The 22,783-nt window shown below is 46.1% G+C and overlaps 2 protein-coding genes across 5 annotated transcripts in view; both read right to left on the bottom strand.

Moving 5' to 3' along the window:
• Positions 1-8,551, bottom strand: part of LOC135212453 (uncharacterized) — a 60,001-nt gene extending 51,450 nt beyond the window's left edge. The window contains exon 1 of the mRNA XM_064245852.1: positions 8,438-8,551. The gene's annotated coding sequence lies outside the window, so the exon portion shown is untranslated. The remainder of the gene's footprint in view (positions 1-8,437) is intronic.
• The window catches only part of LOC135212457 (PXMP2/4 family protein 4-like), a 28,252-nt gene continuing 13,888 nt past the window's right edge, over positions 8,420-22,783 (bottom strand). For 3 of the 4 annotated variants that reach the window (XM_064245860.1, XM_064245857.1, XM_064245861.1), the window contains exon 5: positions 22,204-22,348. The gene's annotated coding sequence lies outside the window, so the exon portion shown is untranslated. Of the gene's footprint in view, positions 8,552-22,203; positions 22,349-22,783 lie in introns of those variants that run through there. The other variant, XM_064245858.1, reaches the window with a different exon arrangement.

A 22,783-nucleotide genomic window follows, 5' to 3' on the forward strand; every position in this document is an offset into this window, starting at 1 on the left:
GTGGCTGCTCAACAAGTTGTGTAGCTAACCCAGACCCTCGCAGGCTGAACAGCATCGAGTCCTGGTGTGACTGTGTGGATGGATGTGTGAGTGAGTGAGTGACTGGCTCTCTCTTCCCATCTTTTCCTCCCCCTCTACCTGTGGGCAGAGGGCCACGGTCGTCACTACGCTGGATGAGGACGAGATGCAGGTGAGCTATATGACAGAGCCCCATCCTATCCTTTCACTAGGGATAGGAGCAGAATATCCACCACTTCCTTCTACAAGGGGGGGAAGTGGATGCCTACAAGAGTCAAACCCATGACTTTATATTTGCTCCTGTACAGGAACAAGTTCTTACATTGCTGGTACGAAGAGATACGCATGCCTCTCTCTTAGTACTCGGTCCAGAGGTCTGACCATTGATCCTGCGGTGCACACCCCGATCAATCGGACAGAGGCTTGGATCCCTCCCTCGCTCTTACGACCAGGGAGGCTTCCAAGGTTGGGCGAACACCAGTCTGTTCACAAAAGACTCAGATTCCACCCACCAAGAAGTGAGTCTTCCTATTGTAAAAGGACCGAAGGTTTGTATGCCGTGTCGGAACAAATGACAATTTGTCCAAAAATGGTATTGTTATGATACAATAAAGTTTTATGCATACTTACCTGGCAGGTATATATATAGCTTATCCTCTTGACGCACTGGCAGAATTTCAAAACTCGCGGCAACCGCTAGTACACTGGTAGTTCAGGTGATGGCCACCCCGCTCCCGTGGCGCTGGTACTTGGAACTATTCCCGTTTTCCTCAGATTTTCTCTGAACCCTGTCTCCTGAGGGGAGGAGGGTGGGAATTTAATTATATATACCTGCCAGGTAAGTATGCATAAAACTTTATTGTATCATAACAATACCATTTTTATGCATGACACTTACCTGGCAGGTATATATATAGCTGATTGACACATTTGGAGGTGGGTCATAGACAGCAACATCGTCATAATTCAAAAATTTAACCAAAAATTTTTAGAACTATGTATTATGTTCCTTACCTGCTAAGGTAGCTGACTTCGTAGGTCCTGCCTCTTAGCCTGCTAAACCTTAGTAGCTCTCAACTAGGACGTGACCTGTTTGTTGAGAAAGCTAACAATAAGGGCCTGACAACTGGACGTGACCAATTCGTTGACAGAGAACCCTAGCCCTCATTCACCACGGGCATTCATGCTAGGAAAGTTAGTCACCTGAACCACACACACATATAATACACACTAATCACCAGACTGAGTTGGTCTTTAACCTCCTCAGACAACCATAAAAACACTATAACCTAATTAAAATAAAACCTAGCATGTTATTAGGTTATGGGGTGGAAACTCCTTTGCCCAGTACTGTACCTGAGGATACATACGGGCCTAACGTTTGACAATTATCAAAAGTTGTCTTCACGTCTCTAAGGTAATGCGAGGCAAACACAGAGTTTGTCCTCCAATACGTTGAATCTATAATGTCCTTGAGGGCTAAATTTTTTTCTGAATGCTAAGGACGTAGCTACTGCTCTCACCTCATGCGCTTTAACTTTAATTACACCGAAGCATTCTTCTTGACAAAGCAAATGAGCATCTTTAATGACTTCTCTTACAAAGAAAGCCATTGCGTTTTTAGACATAGGTCTAGTAGGATCTTTAACAGAGCACCACAGAGAACATGAAGTTCCCCTAATGCTTCTTGTTCTTTCTACGTAAAACCGTAAGGCTCTTACTGGGCAAAGAACCCTTTCTTGCTCTTGACCTACCAGATCAGCCAGTCCTTCAATCTCAAATGATCTTGGCCATGGATGCGAAGGATTCTCATTCTTTGCTAAGAACTCCTGTTGAAACGAACAAACTGCTTTGTTGTGTTTCCAACCTATTTGCTTGTCAATAGCTTGCAGCTCGCTAATCCTTTTAGCTGTAGCTAAAGCTACTAAGAAAATAGTTTTCTTAGTTAGTTCTCGCAACGGTGCACTGCCCATAGGTTCGAACTTATCCGTTTCCAAGAATTTGAGAACGACGTCCAAATTCCAAGAAGGGGTTCTGCACCGTCGATCCTTCTTTGTATCAAACGATCTGAGGAGATCTCTAAGATCTGCGTCATTGGACGGTTTAAACCTCTGTGTCTAAACACTGCAGACAACATACACTTATAGCCTCTAATCGTCTGATTAGCCAAACCTAGTTCTTTCTTCAGGTATAGCAGGAAATCTGCAATCTGAGTCACAGAGGTACTGGATGAAGAAATCTTCCGATTCTTGCACCATCTACGGAAGTTGTCCCACTTCGCCTGGTACACTTTGATAGTCGATGGTCTTCGTGCTCTTGCCACTGCCTTCGCTGCTTCTCTAGAAAACCCCCTCGCTCTGACAAGTCTTTCGATAGTCTGAACGCAGTCAGACCCAGAGCGAGGGTGTTCTTGTGGAACCTGTCGAAGTGGGGTTGTTTGAGAAGATCTACTCTCGTGGGTAGACTCTCGGGGAATCTACTGTCCATTCCAGTACCTCTGTGAACCACGTTTGGGCCGGCCAGTATGGGGCTATCAGGGTGAGCCTTGTTCCTCGACTTTCCCTGAATTTCTTCATTACTTTTCCTAAAATCTTGAACGGGGGAAAAGCGTAACGCATCTAGCCCCGTCCAATCTAGTAGGAAGGCATCGACTGCGACTGCAAGAGGGTCCGGGATCGGAGAACAGTAGTTCGGTAACCTCTTCGTCGCCGCGGTAGCGAAAAGATCCACTACTGGAGTGCCCCAAAGCTTCCACAGTCTCTGGCATACTTGACGATGCAACATCCACTCCGTGGAAAGCACTTGTCCGTCCCTGCTCAACAGATCCGCCCTGACGTTCTTCTCTCCCTGAATGAATCTGGTGAGCAGGGCTGACGTTTTTTCTTCCTGCGACCAAAGAAGAATCTCCTTCGCCAGGTTGCAAAGTGACAACGAGTGAGTTCCTCCTTGTTTCCGTATATACGCCAGAGCTGTGGTATTGTCCGCGTTGATCTGCACTACTTTTGCCGCTGATCCACGGTCTGAACGCTTTCATAGCCAAGAAGATCGCCATCAGTTCCTTCCTGTTTATGTGCCATGCCTTTTCTTCTTCGCTCCAAAGGCCTGACTCCTTCCGAGGGCCCAGCGTCGCTCCCCAAGCCTGCGTCTGACGCGTCGGAAAATAATATCCGGTCTGGGTTCTTCTGCTGGAGTGACGTACCCTCTGACAACCTCTCCGGAACTAGCCACCACTTTAGTTCCTCCTTTATCTTTGGAGGAATTGGAAACCGGAAGGAATCTGGTTGCGATCTTTCTTGGCCAGACTTCGTTCAGAAAGAACTGTAAGGGGCCTCATGTGAAGTCTCCCTAGTGAAATGAACCGCTCTAACGAAGAGAGTGTCCCCAGCAGGGCTCATCCACTCTCTCGCTGAGCATTGGTCTTTCAATAGGAATTCTTGCACTTTCCGTATACACATGGTCTGCTTTCGGGTGACGGAAAAGCCCGAAAAGTCACTGAGGATATCCGAATCCCCAAATAAACTATTTCCTGAGATGGGATCAGTCGTGACTTTTCCAGGTTCACCATCAGACCCAGTTGCTGGGTTAAATCCAATGTTACATTCGTGTCCTCCAGACATTGCTGTTTTGATTGTGCTCTTATGAGCCAATCGTCGAGGTAGAGAGACTCTGACTCCTGCCAAATGAAGCCACTCGCCACATTCGACATCATTCTTGTAAAAATTTGAGGCGCCGTGCACAGCCCGAAACACAGGGCTTTGAATTGATAAATCCTTCCCTGGATCACGAATCTCAGATATTTCCTGGACCTTGGATGAATTGGAATATGGAAGTACGCATCCTGAAGGTCCAGTGTTACCATCCAGTCGCCTGGTCGTACCGCTGCCAGTACTGAATCGTTCGTCTCCATCGTAAACTTGGTCTTTTCTACGAACAAGTTTAGCTGGCTTACGTCCAGTACCGGCCTCCAACCTCCTGATGATTTCGGTACTAGAAACAGACGGTTGTAAAAACCTGGGGATTCGCAATCCAGAACCGGTTCTATTGCCCCTTTTTCCATCATGGTGACGACCTGATGCCAAAGAGCCTCTCTCTTCTCTAAATCGATTGTAGTGAGCCCCTAGGGCTCTCGGAGCTGTAGCGAGAGGTGGTTTCTTGAGAAAGGGATCTTGTACCCTTCCTTCGCTACCTTTACGGACCAAGGATCCGCTCCTTTGTTTTGCCAGACTTCCCAGAAGTCCAAAAGTCTGGCCCCTACACAAGTCTGGAGGACTTTTGACTCATTGTTTCGTTGAAGTTTTAGCACCTCTTTTGGCTGGAACTCTTTTCCCTCTAAATGCTGGTCGGGAGAAAGTCCTACCCCGAAAGGGCTGCTGTGCTGTCTTCGTATCTTTCGTAGTCTTCTTCATGACCTTAGAAGGTAAATACTTCCTCACAGATGACGTAAGAAGATCTTGGGTAGCCTTCGAGTGAGGGAGAGAGATATGTCCTTAAATGATCTCTTGAGGGAAGAGCTGTCCTGACAGGGGAGAGGAACATCAACTCCGACTTTTGCGCGTTCGACACTCCTTTAGCAGCGAACGAGCATAAGAGATGCCTTTTCTTCAAGACGCCTGCTGTGAATATTGAAGCCAATTCATTAGCTCCATCTCTCAAGGCTTTATCTATACAGGACATGATGCTTCTCGACAACTCGGATACTGACGACTCTTCCATCTCCGAAGTCCGAGCCAGGGCCCCCAACGACCAGTCAAGAAAATTAAATACCTCAAAAGTCCTAAAGATCCCTTTGAGTAAATGGTCGAACTCCGAAGAAGTCCACCACACTTTGGCTGAATGCAAAGCATGTCTACGAGAGCTATCCACTATGTTGGAAAAGTCTCCTGGGAGGAGGCAGGTACTCCCAGGCCAAGACTTTCCCCCCGTAGCATACCAAACACCAGACTTCGAAGCCAACTTGGCCAGGAGGAAAAACAAACGAAGTCTTGCCCGACTCTTTCTTCTCCTTCAACCATTCATTTACTCGTTGAAGGGCTTTCTTGGCCGAAATGGACAAAGTCATTTTCAAAAACGACGATTTCTTGGCTTCTTCGTCTTTGAAAATTGCGACAAAGGTGATGGCGGGCCTGAAGGTTGAAAATCTCCTTCAAACAGAGAAAGAAGGCACTCTGTTAGCCTCTTGTAATCCGAAGAAGGCGCTTCCGTCTTGTCCTCTTCCGTACTCTCCGCAAATTCTTCCTCCTGCGAAGAAATATCTTGAAAACCAAGATCCTGCTGATTCTCCAAATCAGAGTCCTTATGCAGCTGCTGTTTAGAAAGCGAATGCGGCACTGACTCCCCCTCCAAAAACTCCTCTCTTCCTTGTCGAGACAATGTTTTGACTTGCTGCCGCTTGCGTCCTGCGTCCTCCTGCACGTATGCGTCCACGCTGCGTCCATCACTTCTCCTCTTGCGTCCTGCGTCCTGAACTTCGTCCTTCTTACAGGACGCACTGCGTCCTGGATCGCGTTGTACGTCCTGCGTCCTCTTGGAGGACTTAACCGGGAGAGACGAGTCCTTACGTCTAACCGAAGGTTGTTCGGGCTTCTCCCATGATTGCACAATACTGCCAATCTCTGCTGCATATCCCGCAGCACCTCCTTCGTCCCCGCCTCCTTACGAGACTCCTGATGAATGAGGAGATCGAGGACGCACGGGACGGGCTCACACGAGGCGCGAGCGAACTTCCAAACCGACGTTGAAATCCTCTTCCTTTTGATAGGGATCATCTCTTCATCCTCCGATGAAAAAACCTCAGGGCTACTCCACCCCTCCTGGTCGAAAGCCCTATCCTCCTGTGAAGAGGACGGACAGTATGACCTCTTGAGAGGACGCGATACCTCGCGAATCGCCTGCTCCTTCCCGAGGCCGAACTATCCGAAGAATAACGGCACTTCCCTTAGTATCGCCTTTTCTATGGCGTACTGCAGCAGCCTGGGACGTCTCAACAGGACTGCCTGAAGGGAGACTGATCGCAAGTCAACCCCTCTCGCCTCCCTTCGACTGTCGACATGCCTTCTCCCTTGGTCTGGGAGCTTGACAGAGGTGGTCTAGGTTTCTAGGAGCACGAGAGAGACGATCAGACGCCCCCTCCACAACACTGTCACCAAACACTTCCACTTTGTCCGTTAACCGTTTAATTTGGTCTCCCATGGACGCAAGGGCAGCGAACACTTTCACTATTTGTGGATCCGTAGTATCCTCAGATACAGCAACTGGAGCAGGAGAAACCTGGGAAAAGGGTGCTACATCTACATGTGAATGAGTGGAGAAGACACATGCAAAAGAATCATCCAAAGGTTTGTTTACTCGAAGATCCCGATCTTTCACTCCTAGATACAGATCTTCTAACCCGATCTTTTCCAATCTCTCCACATACTTCATAAGAGCCTTCCACTCTTTCTCATTCAGGACACTGACATTCATTACACTATTGTCCACGTACATACAAACTCACGACACTTCTTACAAATAGTATGTGGATCTACCGATGATTTCGGCAGTCTCACCTACACCCTTCTTTCACACAAACTCTAAACATACTTCCTGAATCAGACTACTAGACAAATTTCAAATCAATTGCGATTGCCACTCTAACTTCGTTGAATACGATACCAATATCCAAAAGTCAGATAACGAGCAGGAAATTCCAACAGAGAACCAACAACGATGTTGCCGGTTCGGCTGGCAGAGAAAATCTGAGGAAAACGGGAATAGTTCCAAGTACCAGCGCCACGGGTGAGCGGGGTGGCCATCACCTGAACTACCAGTGTACTAGCGGTTGCCGCGAGTTTTGAAATTCTGCCAGTGCGTCAAGAGGATAAGCTATATATATACCTGCCAGGTAAGTGTGCATAAAATTGCATTTTTCCTAACTATACAAACTGAGGTCCTTTTACACATAGCCCCACCACTCATGCCACCCCTCACTCTGCAGTTTTTGCTTGGGCCAAAAAGCAAAAGTGATTTGTTTACCTCCCAGTCGCGCGCTGCGCGCCTGTCGGACAAGCAGTTAACTACCGAACCCCTTGTTCGAAAGCTTACGACCTATCCAGCTGCCGCTAGTACCTTCCTATTGTAAAAGGACTCGTTTGTATAGGTTTAGGAAAATGCAATTTTGGACATTGTCATTTTTCATTTAAAAAATACTACCATACTTGTTTTAGCGATGTCACGCAAGCCACTGCTTTCAGCATAATGAATTCAAAAGGTGAGTGAGTTGTCAATAATTTTCTTACAATACAGGTTACTCATTCTTCAATAGCGTTAATTCCATTTGTAATGTGTAAACTGAAGGGAGATATTAAACAGCTTTACCCCCTCCATCATCAATGAAAGTGCCAATCTTCACAGGCAAGATGACCATTATGTAAAACTTCAGTTTTGCTTCCAGTAATAGCTTCCATGCAGCAACATGAAAAAAATTGCTAGAAGAATGAACTCATGTGACACCCTCTTACACGATGACAGTCACAACAAATAAAGTTATTACAGGTTTGTCAAAGTTACAACAATTTCTAATATACACAGTATCTGTTATAATGATTCTTTCTAAAATACAGACTCTATTATATATTATAATTCTTTCTAATATACAAAGACTAAAATGACTAGTTTTTTATACACATTCTTTGTACACATGGATATACAATAAATAAAGCCTAAACCCCATTCATTTTATTAAAAACTGGCTTTGATTTACTACTGTATCATATTCCTTTTGGTAAAAGCATCACATTCCAAGTACAGTACAACCGAAATATGAACCAGCAACATGTCTAAAGATATTTCCCTGAAACAGCACAAGGTGACAGCACTTCATGTAAAGTACAGTTGTTTAATGCACAAATGAAATCTTTGTTTTATGAATAAAGTACACGAATGCTATAACTCATAATAATTAGCATATATACTATACTTTAAGAAAATTTCAAAGAATTTTCTTGCATGAGAACCAACATAAATAAGAAACCAGGATAAGTTCATTATGGTGCAAATCCACTGCAGTAGTGTACTATATCTAGCTTGAAACGTATACTACTGAAATTAATACAAGGTACAAGGTAGTCATAACCAAATAACTAAAGTCCCTAAATGGATGCTAAACATGGAAAATAATTAGCAACAAACCTCATGAGGTATTTAGAGTAAAAACCAAATAGTAAATACAGCACAAGAGTGACAAAGTGACCTAAAGTGACTAAAATAAATGCTATAAAGTTTTAAAAAGATTAATAGAGTCCTTTTGACTAAACCATCAGGATCAATAAAGAGACTAGTAGATAGACCCAAACAATCATTGAAGAAAGGACAGTAATGATCTACACTAGACAGGAATTCAACCAGAAAGTGCTCAAAACAGAAGGGAATGATGAGAACTCACTTCAAACATAACTGAAGGATGATGGCCACCAGCTGCTGCAGTAAGCCAAGGACCAATTAGAGTTCAATTAGTTTTAATGACTATTCAAGTAGAATCACGGAATTAGTCTTATTTCTGAAAAGAGACGTGTCTAGGTGAACAGAGACTGTATTGTTTAGACCGAACATAATACAGTTAGAAAAAGCTGATCCTAATGAAAAGCCTATAAAGAGGAAGAAAAATAAAAGGACAGTAATACAAAAATTACAAAATATGTTATTGTTATTATACAATTAAGTTTGTTCATACTTACCTGGCAGATATATATATAGCTGTATTTTCTGACGTCCGACAGAAATTTCAAAACTCGCGGCACACGCAGTGGGCGGCCAGGTGGTAGTACCCATTCCCCCGCCGCTGGGAGGCGGATATCAGGAACCATTCCCATTTCTATTCATATTTTTATTAATGTCTCTGTCTCCTGAGGGGAGGAGGGCGGGCACTTTAATTATATATATCTGCCAGGTAAGTATGAACAAACTTAATTGTATAATACAATAACATTTTGTTCATGCCACTTACCTGACAGATATATATATAGCTGAATCCCACCTTCAGATGGTGGGAAGAGACAGAATAGGATTTTTTAGGAAACTTAAATTAAGTAGATGATATACATCTTGGTTCCTTACCTGTTTGCAAAGTAGACTATGTGATTACCGTCACGTAAGGCTGCTTTTGCTTAATCACAGAGTTGCCAGCCAGGTGGAGACCTGTAGTGCTGGTGCGCTCTGGATGATCTGTCAACGGGTGCGAGACCTCAGCGTGACAAGATCATCGAGGCCATACAAATGAGGCAACGAAGCAACTGACCACCACCTGACCAACTATTCACAAAACCCCTTAAAACTAACTAAAGGATGGGAGATCTTCACATAAGACTCACCACAACCTAAAAACACAACAACCTAACTTAAACCTAACTAAGGGATAGGGAAAGAGCTACTTCCGGACCCCAATACTGTGTCCGCAGAAACGTATGGCCCCAGTGCATTACAATCGTCATAAAATCGTTCTCATCCCTTAGGTAATGTGAGGCGAAGACGGAGTTACTCCTCCAAAAGGTGCAATCAAGGATGTCCTTGATTGACATGTTCTTTTGGAAGGCAAGAGAGGTAGCGACGGCTCGTACTTCGTGCGCTTTTACTCGGAAGAGGCTCAAATCAGTCTTCTGGAAAGATGAATGAGCCTCCCGAATGGTGTCCCTTAGAAAGAAAGCAACAGCATTCTTCGATAAAGGTAACTCTGGTCTCTTCACAGAGCACCAGAGGTTACCTGAGGGACCTCTTACCTCTTTCGTTCTATGCACGTAGAACTTGAGAGCCCTGACCGGGCACAGGACTCTCTCTGGTTCTTGGCCCACCAGACTTGACATACCTTGATCTCGAAAGTCTTCGGCCAAGGGTTCGAAGGATTTTCATTCTTCGCCAAGAAAGTTGGGTTCAACGAGCATACAGCATTGTCCCTTTGAATCCCATTAACTTGCTAAACGCTTGAATTTCACTAACTCTCTTAGCCGTCGCAAGAGAAGTTAGGAAAAGAGCCTTCCTTGTCAGGTTTCGAAGAGACGCTGCCTGAAGCGGTTCGAAAGAAATGCTCGACATAAGGAATTTAAGGACTACATCCAGGTTCCATGATGGAGGTCTTATCATTTGAGGAACCTTGCGAGGTCTCGAAAGACTTTAAAGGTCATGAATATCCTTGTTGTCAGACAGGTCGAGGCCTCTGTGCCTAAAAACCGCTGACAACATGCTTTTATATCCCTTGATGGTAGGGACCGCTAATTTCTGCACATTCCTGAGAAAGAGCAGAAAATCAGCTATCTGGTTCACAGAGGTCGAGGAAAAGGAAACTCCCTCCTTTTTACACCATGCCCTGACAAGGAAGCCCACTTCGATTGGTAAACAGCTCTTGTGGAAGCACGTCTCGCATGTGCGATTGCTCTCGCAGCTGCTTTCGAAAAACCTCTCGCTCTGGCCAACTTTTCGATAGTCTGAACGCAGTCAGACCCAGAGCGGAGAGGTTTTGGTGAAACCTTTCGAAGTGAGGTGTTTGAGTAGATCTTTCCTCCAGGGCAATGTCCTTGGAAAGTCTACAAGGAAAGACATGACCTCTGTGAACCATTCTCTCGCTGGCCACATCGGAGCGATCAGGTTAACCTCGTCCCTTCCCGAGGCCGCAAACTTCCTCATGACTTCCCCCAGAATCTTGAATGGTGGGAAGCGTAAAAGTCTAGGCCCGTCCAATTCCAAAGCAAGCGTCTACCGCGATTGCTTCTGGATCCAGGACCGGGGAGCAGTAAAGAGGAAGTCTCTTGGTCCTTGACGTTGCGAATAAGTCGACCAGTGGACGTCCCCCAACGTCCACAGGTCTCGACAAACGTCTTCGTTTCAAGGTCCATTCCGTCCGTCGGTAGGACTTGGTCCCGACGACTGATGAGAAGGTCCTGCCCTGACGTTTTGCACTCCTGCAATGAATCTCGTCAGGATAGTCACCTTTTTTCTCTTTGCCCACAGCAGAATCTCTCTCGCTAGGGAAAACAACGTTCTGGAGTGTGTTCCTCCCTGGTTTTTTTAAATAAGCGAGTGCTGTGGTATTGTCCGAGTTTATCTGAACAATCTTGTTCTCCAAAACTCTTTTCGAAGAACTGCAGGGACAGAAATACTGCTGCCAGTTCTTTGACATTTATATGCCAGGCTACCTGTTCCCCTCTCCAGGAGCCGTGACACTTCCTTCCCCCCTAGTGTTGCTCCCCCTCCTGTGATGGAAGCGTCTGAAAACAACACTAGGTCGGGGCTCAGAAGACTTAGGGACACGCCCTCTTGAAGCTTCTGAGGGTCCAACCACCATCTAGGTGGTTCTTGATTGGAAGCGATATCCTCAATATGGCATTGAGATCGTCCTTGGCCTTCCACTCGTCCGCAAGGAAAAATTGGAGAGGCCTGATGTGCAGTCTTCCAAGGAAACAAAACCTTTCTAGCGAGGAAATGGTTCCCAGCAGACTCACCATTCCCTCGCCGAGCAAGTCTCTTTTCCTTAGAAAGCTGAGATCTTTTCTAAGCCTAGCCGCTGACGTTCCTGGGACGGAAACGCTCGAAAAGCCACTGAATCCATCTGAATCCCCAGATACACGATGGACTGTGTTGGGGTCAGATGCGACTTTTCGAGGTTGACCAGAAGTCCCAGGGACTTCGCTAAGGCTAAAGTGAACTGCAAGTCCTTCAGACACTTCTCTCTCGACGACGCTCTGATCAGCCAGTCGTCGAGGTACAGGGAAACTCTTATTCCAGAAGAGTGTAGCCACCTCGCTACGTTCTTCATTACTACTGTGAAACCATCGGAGCCGTGGTCAGTCCGAAGCACATAGCCTGTAACTGCCATACTTTGTTGTCTAAGACAAACCTTAGATACTTTCTTGAAAGAGGGTAGGATCGGGATGTGAAAGTACGCGTCCTGCAAGTCTAAGGATTACCATCCAGTCGCCCGGTCTCAACGCTCCCAGAACAGAATGAGGCGTCTCCATCGTGAATTTGTTCTTTTCCACGAAAAGATTGAGCCTGCTTACATCTAGAACTGGACGCCAACCTGACGACTCTTCGGTACTAGGAAGATTCTGTTGTAAAAACCTGGAGACCCCAGGTCCACGACTTGTTCCACCGCTCTTTTGTCGATCATCTGCTGAAGGAGATCGAACAATACTTTCTTCTTTTCTCCCTGATAGGATGGAGAAAGGTCTCTGGGAGTCGTAGAAATAGAGAGGAAGATCTAAAAGGGGATCTTGTACCCCTGCTCCACGATCTTGAGGGACCAAGAGTCCGTGTCTCTCTCTCTCCACGCTCCCGCAAAGACTTCAGTCTGGCTCCGACTGGTGTCTGAAGGACATGCTTCTCACTTAGAAGGCTTTGGCTTAAAGGAAGCTCTTCCTCGTGAAAACCCTCTCCCTCGAGGAGCTGCTCTCGAGGGGGGAGCCCCACGAAAGGGCTTTACTTTCTTCGGCGGTCGAACCGCAGCTGAGAGGTTGAAGGTACGGCTGACCATCTTGTAGACTGGGCCAAAAGGTCCTGATTGTTGCTCTTTGTAAGCTGTTCGTCAGGTCCTTTACCAAAGTCTGGGGGAAGAGATGGTTCGAAAGAGGCGAAACAGCAAATCCGCTTTCTGAGCTGGAGTCACCGAACGAGCTGTGAAGTTGCACAGCAAAGCTCTCTTTTTTAATAAAGCCGTTCCAAAATGAGATACGAGCTCCTCCGAACCATCCCTGACGGCTTTGTCCTACATGCTAACACGCTGGACAGCTCCCCCAGACTGAGAGATTCTGGGCTTCTCGCTTGTAGATCCAGAACTCCCAAACACCAGTCCAGGAAGTTGAACACTTCCAGCGTCCTGAGCAGACCCATTCAAATGATGGTCAGTCTTCCGACGCGGTCCAGGTTACCTTAGCAGAGGGTTAAAAGCGACCTCCTCTGCAAATCCACTAGGCTGGAGAAATCTCCTTGAGCCGAAGAAGGGATACGAACTCCCACTTCATCTTTGGTTCTATACAAATGCCCCCCTTTTCCACTAAGTCTAGTAGAGGCAAGGCGAAGGTCGTCTGCCTTGGTCTCTCCTTCGACCATCCAATCCTGGAGCTTTTTAAAAAGCACGTTTCGTTGAGAGAGAAGTTTTCATCTCTACAAAACTCCGGGGTTTTTCCAGTTTTAGATGAAGAAAAACTGCGAAGGAGGAGACTTGGAGCTGCGGGCTGAAATTTGTCTTCAAAAGAAGAACGCAAGAGTCGTACGAGGACTTTATAGTCCGAGATAGACGGGGCCTGCAAGCAGTTCCTCTTCAACCGATTTCAGCCGAACTACTTAGCTCTCCTTCTTCTCTAAACGGAAGAGGAGACCGTCTTACAGGAGAGGGCGTCCTAATGTCAGGTTTTGGCTTGATCAAAAGACCCTATCCTTGCTAGAGGCAGCCTTATTTCGGGTGTCTTCTTTATGACGCTTACTGCTCGATGAAGGTAGAGCGTCCTGAGGAGGACGAGCGTCCTCAGTGCCTTCCGCAGCAGTCTCACCTGCCCGAGAAGCGTCCTTACATTTCTTCTTCGCTGGCATATGCCTGTGCGCGTAAACTAGCGTCTGGGGGGTACGACTTCTTGGTCAGAATCCCAAAAACGTCTTGAAAGGCGGTCTGAACGACCTGCCTAGCGTCCTGCCTAGCGTCCTGCCAGCGTCCTGCCGAGCGGTCCTGTGAGCGTCCTGTCTAGCGTCCTGTCCTAGCGTCCTGGCGAGCGTCCTGACAACGAACGTTCCTGCCTAGCGTCCTGCCAAGCGTCCTGACGAACGTCCTGCCTAAGCGTCCTGCCAAGCGTCCTGGACGAGCGTATTGACAAGCGTCCTGACCGAGCGTCCTGCCGAACGTCCTCGTACAGAGCGTCCCTCCTCAAAAGCGTCTTGACGTAACGTCCTTCTAGCGGACAACGAACGAGATCGGCGAATCGCCGAAGGAGAAGCGATCGGCGAACGACGACGAAGTAGGTGAAGGAGAAGGAGACTGCTTAGTCTCTTGACAGGCAGTCTAAGGTCCTTCCTCCGCTTAGGCTCGACTGCTGCTGGGCGAGTCCCTCTGAGCCATAAGCGAGGATAGCTGGTCCTGAAGGGACAAAAGAATGTTCTTCGTTGGGGAAGAATGAACAGAGGAAGCAGACTGATCCTGTGAGAAGACGAGGGGCGAGGGGGACGCCTCCTTCCTTCTCACAGGTACAGCTACCTGCTTCTCAGGTATACGCGCCTGTGCACGCAACCTAGCGTCCTCATCGGGGAGGAGATCCTGCCTCTCTTCTGAGGCGGAAAAAAAACGTCATACGCGTCCTCGACGAAAGCGGCGAAAGAGGGACGTGAAGCGTCCTCCGCACGAAACGTCCTTTTCAAAGGACGAGAGTCTCTCCAAGCGCTCCACCCCTTGCGCGGGAAGGACGCTTCGGAGGACGAAAAGCACTCCTCTCAGGACGCACGCTCGTGCACGGTCCTTGGCAGCCTGGGTTTTTGCTACAGGGCCTGCCGAAGGGACGCCAGATCGTTGGGGAAGCCCCCGTAACCCTCTTGCGGCTTTCGACATACCTACTCCCTGGGTCTTGGGAGTCTGATAGAGGTCTAGGCCTAGAGGCATTATGGGGCCGATCTGACGCCCCCTCCACAACACTGGGGGCACGATCACACACTTGCACCGAGCCAGTTTCTAAGGCTTTCACTTTTGGTCTCCAGAGTGCGAAGAGACTCCAAAATCAGAGAGAGAGCATCGCTTCTCCCGACACAGAATCAGAGCCCGAAGGCAACACAGGTTTTAGGGGTTGTAAACACTACAGGTGTTAATGCAGGAGAGATGTTAGCCTTACCTTTGAAGAACCACTCCTGGAGGAAGACCTCCTGATCCTATCGCGCTCCAATTTAAGGCGATAGGACTCATATACTCTCCATCATCATCGGTCAATTTCTCACATTCATTGCACCGATATCAATCAAACAATTAAGCCCCCTACAACTCATACATACTGTGTGGGGGTCTACTGATGCTTTCGGTAGCCTCACCTTACAATCAGCCCTCACACACATCTGAAACTCACAACACTTGATCCAGACATATCTTATATAGAAAAGTCAATCCAAAATCAAAAAACGGCCGGTCCACTATCGCGCATGCCAATTCAACAATCCAATTCAATACCAAAAAAATCAATCAGATACTTAAAAGCGAGTCAATTTCCAAAAAATCCTGAGCAGAGGTCTGTAAAATGATATTGTTATGATACAATAAAGTTTTATACATACTTACCTGGCAGATATATACTTAGCTATTACACCGTCGTCCGACAGAAATTCGAATTTCGCGCACACGCTACCTGTAGGTCAGGTGATCTACTTACTGACCTGCCGCTGGGTGGCAGGAATAGGAACCATCCCCATGTTCTATCATATTTTTTCTATACCGCCTGTCTCCTGAGGGGAGGTAGGGGTGGGTATAATTTTGTATATATCTGCCAGGTAAGTATGTATAAAACTTTATTGTAATCATAACAATATCATTTTTATACATTTTAACTTACCTGTCAGATATATACTTAGCTGATTCACACCATTGGAGGTGGGAAAGAGACAGCTAAAATATAGAATCAAACAGGAATCACAACTATCGTTGTAGGTAATAAATAAATAAAACCTTGGTTCCTACCTGTTTAGACTGAAGACTTCATGAATACAATCCAGGAGTCTAGACAGTCTCAAGAGCCTCAGCGAGATATTGATCTATGGCTAAGAGTTCTTGTGGTTTCTGCCAAAGGGTCTTACCCGCTTATTCTTGGTAGATCCTGAAGGGACTACGTCAATGGGTGCTTATCCACTTACTTGACAAGACCTTATACAAGGAGCACAACATCGATCCCGATCACCTCAACCTATTCATGTTAGTTCTAAGATTGCAAGAAGTTATCCCTAACCTCTTGCAAACGACCACAAACTCGAAACACAAACATTCGTACAGTAAAGTACAAAAATAAAATAAAATTAAAAAAAAAAAAAAATGTTTGTACAATCTATTCAGTAAGACGTCTCTTGATTCCCCCACTGATCCAAGCTCGGACGTCCGTACGCCAGCAAGCATACTAATCAGCAGAAAAAACCAACAACTCGTCTCACAAGGTAGATCTATGTACTATCAAAATTTTGAACAAATACAAATTTTTTCTAAGGATCGTTATGTGCTCCCAGCCCCAGCACTGTATCGGTCTGATACAAAAGGACCCAGAGAGAACACTTTTCATAGTTACTTAACGTCCTTGAGATAGTGCGATGCGAACACTGAATTACACCTCCAGTAAGTCGCATCCACAATGTCTTTTAAAGACATGTTCTTCTGAAATGCTATGAAGTGGCTACCGCTCTAACCTCATGAGCCTTCACGCGAGAGTCCTGAAAGAGTCTTCAGTGCAGTCATTATGAGCATCCGTAATAATGCTCCTCACAAAGAATGCTAATGCATTTTTGACATGGGTCCTACTAGGATCCCTAAACTGCGCACCACAGGCTTTGGTTTACATCCGTTTAGTTCAGTCTTCTTCTTTAAAATAGAACTTCAAAGCTATAACGACATAAAGATCTTCTAATTCCTCTCCTACTAGATTTGAAAGTCCTTTAACTTCAAAACTCTTTGGCCAGGGTTTAGAGGGGTTCTCGTTCTTAGCCAGAAACAGAGTCTGGAAAGAACAAAATTGCCGCATCGCTCTTAAATCCATACTCGAGAATCTAGAGCGTGTATTTCACTAATTCTCTTCGCAGTCGCTAACGACAACAAGAAAATACATTTTCTCGTTAGATCTCTAAACGACGCGTTGAGAGGATGGTTCAAATCTACTAGATGATAGAAATCTCAAAACTACATCTAGGTTCCAGTTCGGAGTGCGAGGAGAAAAGGTTTTTGAGGTTTCAAAAGATCTAATAAGATCGTGGGGAGGTCTTTATCTTCTGCAATTCTCAAACCTCTGTTTCGAAATACGGCCCGCCCGAAAGCATACTTCGATAACCTTAATAGGTAGGAACTGATAATTTTGATTCTTCCCTAAGGAAAATCAAGAAATCAGCTATGTTGGTCACAGAGTATCGGAAGAGGACAGTTTATTCTTCTTACACCATCTTCTAAATACATCCCATTTTGATTGGTAGACCCGAATAGTTGAAGATCTCCGGGCCCTAGCAATTGCTTTGAAGCTTTGCTGAAAAGCCTCTCGCTCTGACAAGTCTTTCGATAGTCGAAAGGCAGTCAGAGCGAGAGAGGGGAGGTTTTGATGGTACCTCTCGAAATGGGGGTTGTTTGAGAAGATCTCTCCTGTGTGGAAGAGATCTTGGGAAGTCGACTGTCCATTCCTGTACCTCTGTGAACCAATCTTGAGACCGGCCAAAAGGGAGCGATGAGTGTTAGTCTCGTCCCTCTTGATGCCGCAAACTTTTCTTAACACCACTCCTAACATTTTGAAGGGGGGAAATGCGTACATCTAGGCCTGACCAGTCCCAGTAGCTTGGCGTCCACCGCTATCGCTCTCGGGTCTTCCACTAAGGAGCAAAAGTTCTCTATCCTTCTGGATAGGTAGGTGGCGAATAGGTCTATAGTGGACTGCCCCACAGGGACCACAGAGCTTGACACACTGAATGTGAAGGGTCCATTCTGTGGGGAGAACTTGGTTTAACCTGCTTAGCCTGTCTGCTCTGATGTTTCTCTCCTTTCCTTTCACGAACTCTTGTGAGAAGAGTCACTTTCTTTTTCTTTTGCCCAATACAACAGCTCTTTTGTTATATGGAACAGAGAAAGAGAGTGAGTTCCCCCTTGTTTTCTTGATATAGGCCAAACGCTGTGGTGTTTGTTCCGAGTTGACCTGTACCACTTGACCTAACACCTGTGTCTCGAAGGCTTTTAGAGCTAGAAGAACGGCATAAAGTTCTTTGGAGTTTATATGCCAGTCTAGCTGATCCTTCCTCCATTGGCCTGATATTTCTTTTGTCCCTAGAGTCGCTCCCCATCCCTTCTCTGAAGCGTCTGAGAACAAGATTAGGTTTGGGTTCCGAACTTCTAGAGACAAGCCCTCGTTCTTTTCTAAGGGAAAAAATCCACCACTTCAGATGATTCTTTACTTCCAGAGGAATACTGAAATGAAAAAGTGTCCGAAAGCTGTCCGTTCTTCCAACTCCAAATTCTTCTTAAGAAGAATTGAAGAGGCGAAGGTGGAGTCTTCTAGCGAAATGAAACTGTTCTAGTGAGGAAAGGTTCCCAGAAGACTTAACCACTCCCTCACCGAACTCCGTTTTCTTTCTCTAGGAAGCTCGAGATTTTTGTAATCCCCGAGCAATCCTTCCTGGGACGGAAAAGCCCGAAAACCCCGAGAATCCATCCGAATCCCCAAATAGACTAAGTTCTGACTGGGGATCATCTGCGATTTCTCGAGGTTCACGAGTAATACCTAACGTCTTTGCTAGGTTCAAAGTAGACTGTAGGTCCTCCAAACACCGTTTCTCTGACTTGGCCGGATTAGCCAATCGTCGAGATACATTGAGATGTGTATCCCTTCTAAATGAAGCCATTTGGCCACGTTCCGCATCAGATACGTAAATACCCTGAGGGGCGGTCATAGGCCGAAGCACAAAGGCCTTGAATTGGAAGATTTGTCCTTGAACAACAAATCTTAGATATTTTCTTGACGATGGGTGAATCGGAACATGAAAGTAGCATCCGAAGTCCAGGGATTACCATCCAATCTCCCTGACGTAGGGAAGACAGAATGAAGCTGAAGTCTCCATGGAGAACTTCTTTTTCTCACGTACCTGTTCAGGACGCTTACATCTAGGACGGGTCTCATCCCCCCGAAGCCTTTGGAACCAAGAAAAGGCGGTTGTAAAACCCCGGGGAGAAAGGATCTTGCCACTAGCTCTATAGCATTCTTGTCCCTCATCGACACCACCGTCGAAGGAGAGTCTCGTTCAGTCCAGGGTCCTTGTAACTCGTCGACAAATCCTTTGGAGATGTTGCCAAGGAGGTCTGTCTACGAAGGGAATGATGTACCCCTTCTGTAAGGACAGACAGAGTCCAGGGATCTGCTTCTCTTACGGACCAGGCAATCCAGAAAGTATTGAAGTCTGGCCCCTACCTGTGCTTGGAGGACATGGCTGCTATTTGCTCTTTTTAAAAGAGCGGAAGGAAGACCTCCCTCGCTTGTCGAAGGGTCTTCTCTCCGAAGTTTGATCGAGTTGAAGGGGCTCCACGAAAGGGCACCACCTGGAGTCCGAGCCACCTTCTTCTGAGTCTTAACTGCAGGTCTACTTTTCTTTGTAGATTGTACAAGAAGGTCCTGCGTAGCCTTTTCCGACAAGGATCTCGCAACATCCTTCACTAAAGATGAAGGAAACAGATGTTCTGACCGAGGTGCGAATAATAAAGCGGACCTCTGAGAAGGAGAAACTAAACCTTTCGTTAGGAAGGAACTGTAAATAGATCTTTTCTTCAACATCCCAGATCCAAAAAGAGCCGCCAACTCACCAGAACCATCTTGCACAGCCTTATCCATGCAAGATAGGACACTGTGCAAAGTTTCTGGATCTAGAAAATCTGGCTCACTCGTCTTCTTAGCCAGCACCCCAAGAGACCAATCCAAGAAGTTGAATACCTCTAAGACGTGAAAAATGAAAAAAAATTCCCTTAAGGGGTGCTGATCTAACTCCGACATACTCCAGGACGCCTTTGCTGAATTGAGAGACTGTCTTCTCACAGACTCTACAAGACCTCGAGAAATCTGAATCTGCCGACGAAGGGAGCATCAATCCATCGCCTCTTCTGTCTTATACCAAATGCTCTTTTCCCCGTCAGTTTGGAGGGAGGCGAGCAATAAACCGTTCTGAAAGTTTCCTTTTTAGATAAAAGCCACGAATCTAAAGACTGGAGGGCTTTCTTCATTGAGATCGCCGGTTTCATCTTTAAGAAAGCCGAGGATTTCGGGGTTTTTGTGCTCGAAAACAGAGATCTCGGCGAAGGAGGAGCTGCAGGACTAAGAGAATCCGCAAACTCCTCTAGAAGTAACGAGGCTAAAACTTTATAATTGGAAAGTCCCTCGTTAGTTGAAACTTCATTCTCAGAAATCTCTTCGTTCCAGTTAGTTAGAAGGAGATCGCTCTTTCCTGACCGATTCTCCTATCAGGAAGAAGCCGCTCCCGTGGGACGGCGTCCACCTGCTTCCCTTGCTCGGTGTCAACCGCTTAGGAGCGTCCTCGCGCTTGTCTGACGACTCTTTCCTGAGAGGCGTCCTGCTTCTTGTTGACGTCTCGCGCCTCGAAGCGTCCTGGCTCTTGCCTGGATCCTCGTTCCTGGGAGGCGTCATGCTTCTGCCTGTCGTCAACCGCTTTGGAGCGTCCTGACGCTTGCCTGACGACTCTCTCCTGAGAGGTGTCCTACTTTTTGTTGACGTCTCGCGCCTCGTAGCGTCCTGGCTCTTGCCTGGATCCTCGTTCCTGGGAGGCGTCCTGCTTCTTGTTGACGTCTCGCGCCTCGAAGCGTCCTGGCTCTTGCCTGGATCCTCGTTCCTGGGAGGTGTCCTGCTTCTGGATGGCATGACGCGCCTATCTTGACGCTCGCGCCTGGCTGACGTTTCACGTCTCGCAAACTCGACGCTCTTGTCTGGCGTCTCGTGCTTGCGTTTGACAGGAGAACGGATCCTGCTCGGCCTATGCAAGGCTGATGAATCCGATTCCAAATCAGAGGAAGACAAAATACTATGGCGAGTCTGAACCCTCGATAGCCTAGACTTCTTAATAGGCAAGAAATCGTCTTTCCTTCTGGGAGGGTCTTTATACAGAACTCCCACAAGAGAAGTGATGGAATCCTGCATAGTGCGAAGGATTCTTTTAGTCTCTTCATTATTGTCTACCCTCGGTTGTTTAATTACTGGATGGTCCTCCTCTTGAAAACGCTCAGGACTAGAAGTAATCCTGGGTTCATCCAAACGTCTCTTAAGGGGGCGAGAAAGATCCGCCGATCTCCACCCTCTTTTAGGTGAGGAATTCTCCGAGGAGGAGAAACACTCACGCAGAACGCTTTTTCTGTAGCGTTCTCTGGCATTCTGTGGCGATACAGAAAATGCCGAAGGGACGTCTGACTGTTGGGGATCCTCCACAACCTCCTTACGGCTTTCGACATTCCTTCTCCTCTGGGCTTGGGAGCTTGAAAGAGGTCTAGGCCTGGGAGCGTTGTGAAGACAATCAGACGCCCCCTCCACTGCACTGGGACACTTATATCACTATCCACAGCACTATAATTACACTGCTTACCTTCATAGGCCGCCATTTTGGTTTCCATTTTCCGAAGAGCGGCTTTAAGATCGCTATCTCAGATGCCGAATCTGTGTGTTCTAATAAAGGAGCAGGTACATTAGATGGGGCAGTAAAAGGAGAAGAGGGTATATTATTACTAATAACCCCGCTAGAACTAGATAAAGGTTTGGAAGAAGACCTCCTCACCCTGTTTCTTTCTAACTTCTTCACGTATGAGGTTAGAGATTTCCATTCTTCCTCACTCAAATCCTTGCATTCATTACAAGTATTACCAAAAAGAACATTCATACATCCTGCATTTCCTGCAAATAGTATGAGGATCAATTGATGCCTTCGGCATCCTAACTTTACAACCCGCATTCACACACATCTCACCACATTTCCAGAATCAGACATCATGTTGAACAATCCAAATCAAATTCCAAAAACGGTCCACAATCGCGTATGCCAGTACAATCAATGCAAATACGTCACCGAGAAGTCCAAACGAAGATCAATTGCGATGCAAAATACGAATCCAGCCGGAGATACCCACGATGTTGCCAGTATGGCCGACAGAAAAAATATGATAGAACATGGGGATGGTTCCTAGTCCTGCCACCCAGCGGCAGGTAAGTAGATCACCTGACCTACAGGTAGCGTTGTGCGCGAAATTCGAATTTCTGTCGGACGACGGAGTCAAATAGCTAAGTATATATCTGACAGGTAAGTTAAATGTATAAAACAGATGTTTACCGACCGGCGACAGAAAAAAATATGAATAGAAAATGGGAATGGTTCCTGATATCCGCCTCCCAGCGGCGGGAATGGGTACTACCACCTGGCCGCCCACTGCGTGTGCCGCGAGTTTTGAAATTTCTGTCGGACGTCAGAAAATACAGCTATATATATCTGTCAGGTAAGTGGCATGAACAAAACATACTTTGAGGGTGAGAAGTAAACTCAGTATAAAAAAATAAGACTCAGTGGCACTTCCTCTGACTGTTGAACATTTAAATAGAAAAGTGCATTACCATAAGATTCCCAGTAGTACCTGAAAACAACAATGATCACTTATGAGTAAGATGGGACTGAAGATTACAAGGCAATCTCAACACTGGAAAACTTTATCAATGACTTGAGGGAAGACTGCAAGACACTGGTTTAGCTATAATTGTTCAGTATTCATAATCATTGATGCATGTAGGAACACAATAAGTATAGTCAATTTCATATGTAAAAAATTATCCCAGAAAGCTACTAATACAGTACAGATATTGTTAATGGCAACATTTTTAAACTTACAGAATTTTGCTAGTATGACAATAAAATTACCAAAATTATTCATTTAAAAACATACAGTTTTGTGTAGCACATTCAAACTGCAGTGCAAAAGGCTACATTTCTCATCAAAATATTAGGCTATGACTCTCACAATAAAGAAATTATTTATATACACCTCTAATTTGCAATATAATTTGATAAGCTA

Source organism: Macrobrachium nipponense, chromosome 41 (genome assembly GCF_015104395.2).
Source record: "Macrobrachium nipponense isolate FS-2020 chromosome 41, ASM1510439v2, whole genome shotgun sequence".
Classification (NCBI taxonomy): domain Eukaryota; kingdom Metazoa; phylum Arthropoda; class Malacostraca; order Decapoda; family Palaemonidae; genus Macrobrachium; species Macrobrachium nipponense.